At 48.8% G+C, this 10,996-nt stretch overlaps 1 protein-coding gene across 1 annotated transcript in view; it reads left to right on the forward strand.

The window, feature by feature from the left end:
- The window catches only part of CCDC60 (coiled-coil domain containing 60), a 147,293-nt gene that overhangs the window by 34,513 nt on the left and 101,784 nt on the right, over positions 1 to 10,996 (forward strand). The gene's annotated exons all lie outside the window — the stretch shown is intronic.

A 10,996-nucleotide genomic window follows, 5' to 3' on the forward strand; every position in this document is an offset into this window, starting at 1 on the left:
CGGGCAGGGCTGGCAGGGGTCCCCCCATGGTCCCCTCCCCCCTCCTCCAGCCCCTGCCACCCCCTACTTACCAGCAGGAGCCTGGGTCCAGTTTGCTACAACTGGCACACTGCCTGCTCTGCACAGGCAGGCAGCGTGCTTCAGCACTGGGGTGACGGCCAGCCATAGAGATGCTCTGGCTGGCTACCAGAGCGTCTCCATGGAGGACCAAGCCTCTGGTTGTCCTGATCCGCCTTTTTTCCCCGTGGTTTTTCTTTTACCCCTGGGGGGTCTAATTTTGCCCCTGTGCTACAAATTTGCAGTGCGGGGAATGTTTTTTTGTTCCCGCACATGCCTCTTACAGCGTCTCAAAGGGCTCTGAGATGCTCCAAGATGCACGTTCGCGCTCATGCGGATGCGCCCTATAGGGCCAAATTTGGATCACAGTTATAGGTTTGTGGAATAACACTAATCAAAAAGCCAGATTTATCAGTCCACGTTTAGTCCACTCTGTTCTTTTGTTCCTCTCTGCCTGTTTTCCTTAGAGGAGAGAGAGCCTAAGAGTAATTTGTAAATCAAAATGTTGTTGTTCTTGAATTGGTTAGGAGATGCAGAGTTCAACTCTTTAAAACAATGTTTTAAAATATGCATTTGATCTACTGTGACAGAGAAAGAGAAATATTGTTAATAAGCTTCTCTCCAACAAACCTGAAATTACCCATTTAGTTGTCACTGGAAAATCTTTTCTCCGACTGTATTAGCTATATTGTTGGCCTATTGAAAGCTCAAAGGCTACAGAAGTCCAAAGTGACTCTGGTTTCTAAAATTAGTAGTTGATAGCCATTTGGCATGATCAAAAACTCATTAAGATTTTTTTACTTAAAAGGTATTCTATTTACATAAAAGAACCTTAGTAATGCCACAGTGGTTCAAGCACAGCAGCTTCTTGTTATTAAAAAAGCAGTGTAACTCAACTTAATGTTAATCTTCACAGACTTTATGACTGCCTATACACGTGCTTAGAGTTGAGGGGTGTGGGTTTAATTAGAGCGGTCCCAGGCAGGCTTTCTAATTAAATGCAGCAGCACCACATGTATAAGCCCCCTCATTTGACAAGGTTTAGCAAAAGTTCCCCGCAGCCATTTTTAAATGCATGGGAGCTTAATACACATGTCACTGCGGCAATGCTGCAGCGTTCATTAGAACACCAATGAGCACATGTATAGGCAGCCTGTATTTCTTTTCCAAATCCAAGTCCTCTGTTTGGCCTTTCCAATGTCTTCAGGTTGCTGTCATGTGACGGGTTAAGAACAGACATTCAAAAAGCCCAAGGAGAAATCAGTCTAACTCCTGCAGTTTTCTGTAACTGGCCTAGGTTAGATCAGTAGTGAACATTACACATGTTCATCCTTTTGAGGGAAGAGGGGGAGGCATGGCATGCAGGCTGCCTTCACTAGCTGAGACCAGCAGGTTCGGGGTGCTCCTGCACACTTCCCAGCATGCCCCATGGGCCCCAGGCTACTGGAGACGGAGTGCCAGGCCACCTCTGATTGGTTGCCAGGCACAGGCAAGTGCACCTCCAACCCCCTGCCATGTCACTGAAGACCCTCCCCTGTGCCCAGCCCTAGGCTTCCAGAAGAGCCCCAGAGTGAGTGCTCTCCATTGTGAGTTGCATGTGCCTCTGTGTCCCAGCCGGCCTGCACCCTGCCATGGTGTCAAACCACCCACACCCAAGTACAGAGACCTGGGAGTTGCAGCGTGTCCTGCTTGTTGCCCTGCACAACTCTTGCTGGAGGCTGTGGGACATCACACAGGCCCAGCTAGACATAACTCAGCAACTGATCACCATGACATGCGTGTGCCTCAGAGGCAGCAGCTGGACATCCCGTGCAGGGCCACCAATGGCACCCTGCACTTGCCAAGCATCCTGGACTCAGCCACTGACTTTCACACGGCCATTGAGGGCAAGGCCACCCAGAACTCCATGGATGCTGGGGTGCTTTGGCATCACCTCCAGACCATCAAGTGCTGGTTCTGGGTGCACGCCACCAGCACCACCTGGTGGGAATGGATTGTCCTGAGCACTTGGGATGACTAACAGTAGGTCCAGACTTTCTGCATGTGCTGGACCACCTTCATGGACATTGTCCCCCAGCTGGTTCCTCACATTGCATGCTAGGACATCAGCATGCGGCCATCCCTCACTCCAGAAAAGTGAGTGGCCATTGCCATTATGAAGCTGGCTACCCCCAGCAGTTACCACTACTAACCAGCAAGACCATGACCAGAGAGACCCTCTGGGAGGTGTGCCTGGTCATCCAGGACACCCTGGCCAACTGCACCATCTGTTTCATCAGCCCATAGGAGGTAGTTACCAGCTTCTGCCACATGGGCTTGCCCAACCGGATGAGGGCTATGGATGGCACCCACATCCCCATCCTCTGCCTGGTCCAGGCCAGCCAGGTGTTCACCAACCACAAATAGCCCTGGAAGGCCAGGCTGAGGGGGAAAGGAGTCCAGGAGAGCTGGCTGTATTTTAAACAAACTTTCTGAGAGCTCAGGAACAAACCATCCTGATGTGCAGGAAGAATAGCAAATGTGGCAAGCGACCAGCTTGGCTTAGCAGAGAACTCTTCAGTGAACTTAAACACAAAAAGGAAGCTTACAAGAAGTGGAAACTTGGACAAACAACTTGGGAGGAGTATAACAATATTGCTCAGGCATGCAGGGATGAAGTCAGGAAGGCCAAAGGTCAGTTGGAGTTGCAGCTAGCAAGGGACATGAAAGGCAACAAGAAGGGTTTTTACAAGTACGTTAGCAACAAGAGGAAGGCCAGGGAAAGTGTGGGTCGCTTACCGAATGGGGGAGGCAACCTAGTGACTGGATGAGCATAAGGTACTCAATGCCTTTTTTACCTTGGTCTTCACAGGCAAGGTCAGCCCCCAGACTACTGCACCAGGCAGCACAGTTTGAAGAGAAGGTGAACAGCCCTCAGTGGTGAAAGAACAGATTAAGGGCTATTTAGAAAAGCTGGATATGTACAAGTCCATGGGGGCAGATGTAATGCATCCAGGAGTGCTGAGGGAATTGGCTGATGTGATTGCAGAGCCACTGGCCATTATCTTTTGAAACTTGTGGTGATTAGGAGAGGTCCCGAATGATGAAAAATGGCAAATATAGTTCCTATCTTTAAGAAAGGGAAGGAGGAAGATCCGGGGAACTACAGACCAGTCCGCCTCACCTCAGTCCCCAGAAAAATCATGGAGCAGGTCCTCAAAGAATCTATGTCTAAGCACTTGGAGGAGAATAAGGTGATTAGGAACAGTCAGCATGGATTCACCAAGAACAAGTCATGCCTGACCAACCTGATTGCCTTCTATGATGAGATGGCTGGCTCTGTGGATGCAGGGAAAGCAGTGGACATGATATACCTTGACTTAAGCAAGGCTTTTGATGCCATTTCCCACAGCATTCTTGCAAGCAAGATGAGGAAGTATGGTTTGGATGAATGGACTGTAAGGTGAATAGGAAGCTGGCTGGATTGTTGGGCTCAACAGGTTTGGACTGTTGGGCTCATCAATGGCTCAATGGCTAGCTGACAGCCAGTATCAAGTGGAGTGCCCCTGGGGTTGGTCCTGGGGCTATTTTTGTTCAATATCTTCATCAATAATCTGGAAGATGGGATGGATTGCACCTTCAGCAAGTTTTTGGATGAGACTAAGCTGGGGGCTGTAGTAGACACGCTGGAGAGTAGGGCTAGGATTCAGAGAGACCTTGACAAACTGGAGAATTGGGCCAAAAGAAATCTCATGAGGTTCAACAAGGACAAGTACAAAGTCCTGCATGTAGGATGGAAGAACCCCCATGCACCAGAATAGGCTGGGGGCTGACTGGCTAAGCAGCAGCTCTGCTAAAAAGGACCTGGGGGTTACAGTGGGCAGTAAGATGGATATGAGTCAGCAGTGTGCCCTTGTTGACAAGTAGGCTAATAGCATACTGGGCTGCATTAGTAGGAGTGTTGCCAGCAGATCAGGGGAAGTGATTATTCCCCTCTATTTTGCACTGGTGAGGGCACATCTGGAATACTGTGTCCCATCCAACCTTAATTTTTTTCTATGATTCTATAACACTTGCAAGCCTCTCCAAGTGCACAATTTGGGAGTTACCCTGGTAGCGGGATCGGAGCGGCTGGAATAACGGTTCCCATGCAGGACTCCTGCCATCCAATCAGTGCCTTTCTTGAACGGAGAGGGAGGGAGTGGGGTTGTTTAGCAAGGAGGATTTTTTTTCATTCCTACTATACTGCAACTTTAGTGGTTCTCATAGATAGGTACATGTTATTTCTTGTCCTTCACCTTGTTGTCCTCTTTGCCATCCAGGCCCATGACACTGCCAACTGGGGTGGTGTGCTGAGCACTTACAATTGTACCTGGTTTTTACACAGCTTCTGCAGATTTAAACAATCCGTTTTAGTGCCTTTCCATGAGCGTGGGGGTAGGGATGCTTTTTCAGCACCAGTGCTCTGGCCAGCTGGGATAAGGCTCCACTTCTCCCAGGAGTTGAGCATTGCCCTGAGAGAGAGGGCAGCGAGGTGTGACTAAGGCAGATTTATGTTTGCGTAGAATGGGAGGTGGGCTGCTAACAACCCAAAGCCAAGTGGAAGGGGGCCTGGCACCTCAGCTACAGTCCAGGATGCAAGGAGTGGGAAAAGGAAGAGGGGGACTGGTCTGCCCTGTGCTGAAGAATAGAAACCTCAAGAGCACTTAGTGGCCTGAGGCACTATGCTGTGAGCAGTCAGGATGGGGTAATTCACCCTCCCCTCACATCCCTCCATCCCTGCACTGCCCCTCCAATCCCTTCTGGACTTCTCAACACCAACAGCCTATGGGAGGGCCACAGAATGGCCTGTAGCAGCTGCGTGTCCCCTGCTCCTCCTTCCTTCCACCCCTGCTTTCCCCCAGAGGCTCTGCATTATCCCCAGAGCCTGGGTCCCCATCATGGCTGTGTGGAGCAGGGGTGAACAGTACCTTCCTGGGCTGCATGATTTGTCAGCAGAAGTGAGGGAAGGGCTGACCATGGGTCCTGCAGGTCATAGTTCAGCATTAGCCACTGATGTGCTGGTAGCAGGGATCCTGGAGGGCACTCTTTGTGTCTGAAAGTGGAGCAGCAAAGGTCAGAGAAGTGGGTCCAGAACACCCATAGCAGCAGTGTGGGGAATGGTGTCCTGGGACTTGCATGCTCAGCCATGGTCTGTGGGGTCAAAGACGGGGGTGGGGGGGGGAGTCCTGTGAGGTGGAGGGTGTGGCAGAAATGCCACCGTCTGTGTCTCTCTCCAGAAATCTGTCCCGGTCAGCTTGGGACACTGGGGTCAAATTCCTAAGGGAGAAGGGATTTTCCTCCCTGCCTACATGGCAAAAGCCTGGTGCCTAGGGTGTGGTCCCTCTGGCCACCTGAGTAGGGGGAGGGAAAAGCCCCTGCTCATCTGCCCAGGTGACCAGTGATACTTTTTAAATTGGTTGGCTAGTTGCCAACACTACTGGCTTCTATTGGGCTGGGCTGCTGAGGTCAGAAAGGCTATATAAGGGCCTGGTCCAAGAAGAAGGGGGAGAGAAGCCATTTTACCAGCATGGCCCAAACACCAGGACACAGGGAGAGTCTCATCCAACTGAAACGCACTCTCTCTGGAAATCTCCGAGCCAGGTCTCTACCATCTTCTGGATGATACTTGTAAGTGTTTCTAGAGAGTTAGTCAGCTCACGGTGATGTATTTGCATATCAAACGGCTACCTCAGCCAGACTGTTTTGCTCAATGGTAATCCCTTGATAGTGCTCTACCTCTTACCCTATTCTAACCCTACCCTCTGTAACCAATAAAATTCTCCTTTGTGACTGGTATAGGAGACTTATTGAGGGGTGGGTTTAATTATGCCTAGGAGGCCCCTTAGGTCTGCGGACTAAGGGAGACTATCCTTTTTGGCCCCCGACTTGGGGAGGAGCCCCAAGTGCTTGTATTGGGTCAAGTACCCATAGGACTATTAGGCCTGTGTTTCCCCGAGGACACAGAACCTAGAAAGTCCCCTCTCGGGGTGGTGGCAGCACATTACCCCAGGACTCTGCGGTGGGGCTCGAAAGGGGGTCTGCCAGGGCTTAGGCGCCTCTAGAGAGATGCGTGGAGTCTGGAAGGTTGACAGGCATAGTGAGGTGGGAGGCTCAACGCAGGAGCTCCCCCTACTGACCCGCCACAAAGGGCATGGGCTCAGGGTCCATGTCTGGGTCATGATGTGCGTGGCATTGGAGCTCTCCCCCCCCGCCACATCCCATCCTCCTCCACTAACCAACCCTAGTCACTGCAACTGGGACTACAGGAAGATGTGCTTGAAGACATCCCTGTTTTGGTGCCCTTTCTGGAGCTGGTGCTGGGTCTCTTCCTCCCCCCAGTTGGCAATGAGATCCCTTATCTCCCTGTAGTTCCAGTTGTAGTGACTAGGGTTGGTTAGTGGAGGAGGATGGGATGTGGTCATTCATGGTCTGGGCCCTGGCAGTGCCCATGGGGTCTCAGTGTCCATGGGTGGGTAAGGGCCTTGTGGCGAGGGTGCCGATGGTAGGGTGGATGAATGGAAGGAGTGGTGGAGGCATGTAGGAGTGTGTCCTGACGTGTGGCTCTCACTCTCGCTGCACCTGGGTGTGGCCCCTACTCCTGAGTGACTGGGGACACCCACACAAACTCAAACTTTCCAGGGGATTCCAGCAGACACACCATGATTCTGGCAATGCCCTTTGCCCTGGCCTGGAAATTTCCAGTGTCCTCTACCTGTAATATGGAGGCAGCTGGCCATGCCCCACCTGCTTCTGAAGTTTCCAGAGGTATCTGCCCACTTGCCCCTTGGATGCTCAGTGCTCTCCCCTCCCCCAGCCTTAGTACTCTGGGACCCTGTAGCTGCAGGCCAAAAAAGCCTTGCAGCATGCCAGGTACACATGGCCCAGGTACTTGCTGGCAATGGCTAAGTGATGAAGGTCATAGGGTTTCTTCCATGCAGGCCCAGTCCCAATGTTCTGCCCCCTGCCATCATGACCCACCAGAGGTGAGCCACCCAGCCACCCACACTGGCTCCTGCTCAGGGTTAGAGGACGGGGCTTACAATGGGGTCCGAGTTCCTGGCTCTGGCCTCAGAGATCTGGTATGTGGGAGCCAAGGTTGCAGGGGTTCTCCTGGGCTCAGGGTCAGGTCTGGGTTACATCATGGGGTGCTTCATGATGGGGGTGTAGGGGCATGGCCCAGGGACTCAGGTGCCCAAGTCCCGGGGCTTGTTCAGGGGGGACAGATGCCTCCCTTCCCCCTGCTGCCTGCTTGTGGCTGACAGATGGCTGTGGTCAGGAGGTGGGGCTGGGGAGAGGGGCTGTGCTGGCTCAGCTTTGGGAGAGCTTGGGGACAGGGCCTGCTGGGCACACAGCTGGAGCAAGGATGGGCTGAGTCTTAGCATGCCTCCCTGACAGGGGAGTAGTGGGGAGGCTGCAAAGGAGCCGGGGATGCTGGAGAACAGTGATCTAACTTGAATTGAAGGGGATCTGGTACAGAAGTATGATACACTGGTATAACCGAAATTGATCCAATTTAAGACCACATTGAACCAGGTCTATCTTAGACTGGGTTCCACCATTTTTAGACTGGTTTATGTGTGTCAAACTTCTGTACAGTTATGGGTTTAGATTGATTTCGGGTCACGTAGACCAGTCTAATTGTTAGACCCTGACTCCATGTGGCACCCAATGACTAGGGAGATGACGGTCCAATTACCCATGGATCCTGTTACTCATTAGCCAGAGCAGAGCAGGGAGCAAACACCAGCACACATTGCTCGCAACAGCTTTATTCAGAATGGAGACAGCTTCCGGCCAGGTCCCTCACCGATAGAATATGGGGAGCCGCAACGAACAATAGTTTTTTCCCATATTTATACGCTTTGGTTAATACTCATTAACATTCATTCTACCTTCGTCCTGCCTTCTGTTTCACCCATTTCTCCTCCCATCTCAAGCTCTGCCTCTGTTTACTGTTTGCTTCATTAGCATGGAATTGCCTATGCATTTCATTCTTTTACATGACTTCTTGCTATGAGCGCGTGTCTAAGATGTTGACTCCTTTTCTTCGGTCAATGGGTGGACGTTGACCAAAATCTGGAATTTTCTGGAGGCTTCTTCACCAATCACCATTCACCTTTTTGCATATGTTCATCTTGGATTCTGATACCAATTACATGTTGTTTTTCACATTCCAGTCTGTTTTTCTGTCTTACATTGTACCATCTTCCACCTTTTTGGGGCCCCTGTATCTTATCTCATTCCTAGCTGTAGCTGGTTCACAGCACACAGACTCACACAGATTCACTTGCTGCTTTTTCCTCAGAAAAATGATTGACACAGTTAAGATTGTTTCTTAGCATAAGCAAATGGATGGCTTAGCATAAGCATTCATAAGCAAAATCTGGTTGCCTAAGCATCTTGCAATATATTTTTAATATATCATTCTGCCTTGTGGTTAGCAGCTCTGCTAGGCCACAGGTCACGCCTTATATTCAGCTGCAAATCCAGTGCTCTCTAAGATCCAGATATTGTTACCCTAACACTAATGTGTAATGTCTGTACCTGATCTGGACACCTGACCCAGCCACTCTCTAGATTCTTGGAATAGAGCACAGGAACATACTATGCATGTGCTCCAAGACCTGAACACTATATTTACACACCACAAAATACATTAGGCACTCAGCTAACTTGATAACATCCTTTCTACATGTTTACAAACTAGGCTTCTATTTATTCACCAGAAATTTCTTCCTGAACTTGTATGATTTCCCCAGCCCTGCAACAAAGTTAAAAGTGACTTTTGAGCTGATTAGGGCCAACTGCAGGGCTTTACTATTTCACAACAAATGAGGTATGCAGAACAAAGGCACTTGTCCCCTGCACCTGGGCCTTGGCAATTTTTTTTTTCTGCTCACATAACTGAATTCTCTGGGAGCACTTTCCAGGAAAGTTTGTATCAGCTACAGCAGAATAAAATATATAATTAGCTCTGGCCATGCCTTTTACTAACCTGTTACATTTATATTAACCTGATTTTGTTGACAGTCTTTTCGGGACTTCATGGTTCCACCATAGTCCTTTAGGCTGCAAACAGACATCACATTTATCCCAGGATAAACCATTTTGTCCCCAGGCAAAGTGAAGTTGTACAAATGTCCATGCCCCTAGTCCTGGGTTAAATCCAAAAAAACGTTCTGTGGATAAGAGCTGTAGTAACAGTTTATCCCAAGATATTGCAAAGTACATCTGTACAGTTATCCTGGGCTTGTGAGACTGCATCAAAGGCAGAAAAGCAATGCTTCATTCAGCCACTCACTAAACCTTAATTAGAAGGGTGATGTCATGCCAATCTCAGGATATTTTTGTCCACAAAAACAAGCACAATTTATCCAGGAACAAATGCAACATGCCTTATTATGTTAAAGCCTCTAAAATACATTGTAGCATAGTCCATATTAGTTTTATTTCATGCTATCACCATTTGGTGGGAAAAATCCAGGATGATGACTCAGTAATGTAGGAAAAATGAAACAAAACATTTCAGAAATCAATACACTGGGAGAAAATCTCTTTCATTAATAGGTCTCAATGTGGAATATAATGTACCATTGACTACATACAAACTTTGGCTTCAGAAAAACTAATCAGGTTCCTCATAGAACCAAATCTCAATGTCCAGCATAAGAAATCCTGTTCAAAATGTTTGCTTAATACTAGAAAACATAACCAATGTGCAAATCTTTAGGGAAATAATTACTCAAATTTGGTTCTTGAAGGCTACTGATTTTCATTAAAAATTGAGCTCTAAATAATAGAGAAGATGAGTGACAATCACATTTTGAAATGTCTAACAAGTTGTCCACCCTAATTTATGCTAAATTAAAATTGCGACAAGAAAAATATCTAAAGGAATGCTGTGGATTATGGAGGCCAGGGCAAGATTACTTTATTAGTTGTTCAATTAGCCCTTACATTTCCTTATTGCAATTTGCAAGGACTGAGAGTGTAATCAGAATCAGATATGACACTTCTGAATAGTCCATCACTGACGGTCTTATTTTAATTCTGCAAATGGAAGACCCCAAAATGGTTCTCTCTTGCATAATCCTAAATAGAGCAAGCTATTGTTAATAAGCCTTTTTTCTTATGCAGTAAACTTTTCTCAGTTTTGCTGCACAAGTGGTTTACAAATATCCATATTCTTTGTGTACATACATATGTTTGGAGAGCTTAGGAAGAGGTTAGATTGCATTAAAAATAGCCACCCAATATAATTTAGTTCACCTGGGTATGGACCTTACACTTAGACCCCAAGGTAGGTGGATCTAAATGCAAATTCTACAGAAGTTCAGGACAGTTAATCAGTCTAAAAATGGCCAACCTGATCTAAGTTAAGTGTATCTCTGAGTTAGCCTAAGTTAGTATGAGTCCTGTGAGACCAATATAAGTGAACTTCTGTACAGTTCCCAGTGCGGCCCTGGGACTGGGAAATCCCAGCTGCTGGTCCTAGCCCAGGACGGTTCTTTCCTAACCCACCCCCAGCACCAGGTTATTTTTAGGCCCCCAGCCCCTCCCCCAGATGGAGAACCCTGCTCCCCTTGCAGCCCCATAGACCAGCCAGCTTCCCCGAGCCTGCCAAACTCCTATCCTAAAAGCTGCTGCCAGTGTCAGGAGCCAAGGAAGAATGTCAGGGTAGGGGGAAGGGAGGGGAGGGTGGAATGGAGCAGGGTGGGTTTTCAGGGTGGGAGGTGTTGTTCATCTGGGAGTAGGGTGGTGTCCTGGTCCCAAGAGGTGGGGGAGAGAGCTTCCTCCCCACCACCCCCTCCCCCCTGTGGAACCCACTAGTCTCCTTGATCCTGTTAAACCCTGCTGGACCCCACCAAGCCCCCACAGACTCCAACTTGTCCACCTGATCACCCCCTTGCAGCCAGCT

Source organism: Alligator sinensis, unplaced genomic scaffold, assembly GCF_000455745.1.
Source record: "Alligator sinensis unplaced genomic scaffold, ASM45574v1 scaffold692_1, whole genome shotgun sequence".
Taxonomy (NCBI): Eukaryota; Metazoa; Chordata; order Crocodylia; family Alligatoridae; genus Alligator; species Alligator sinensis.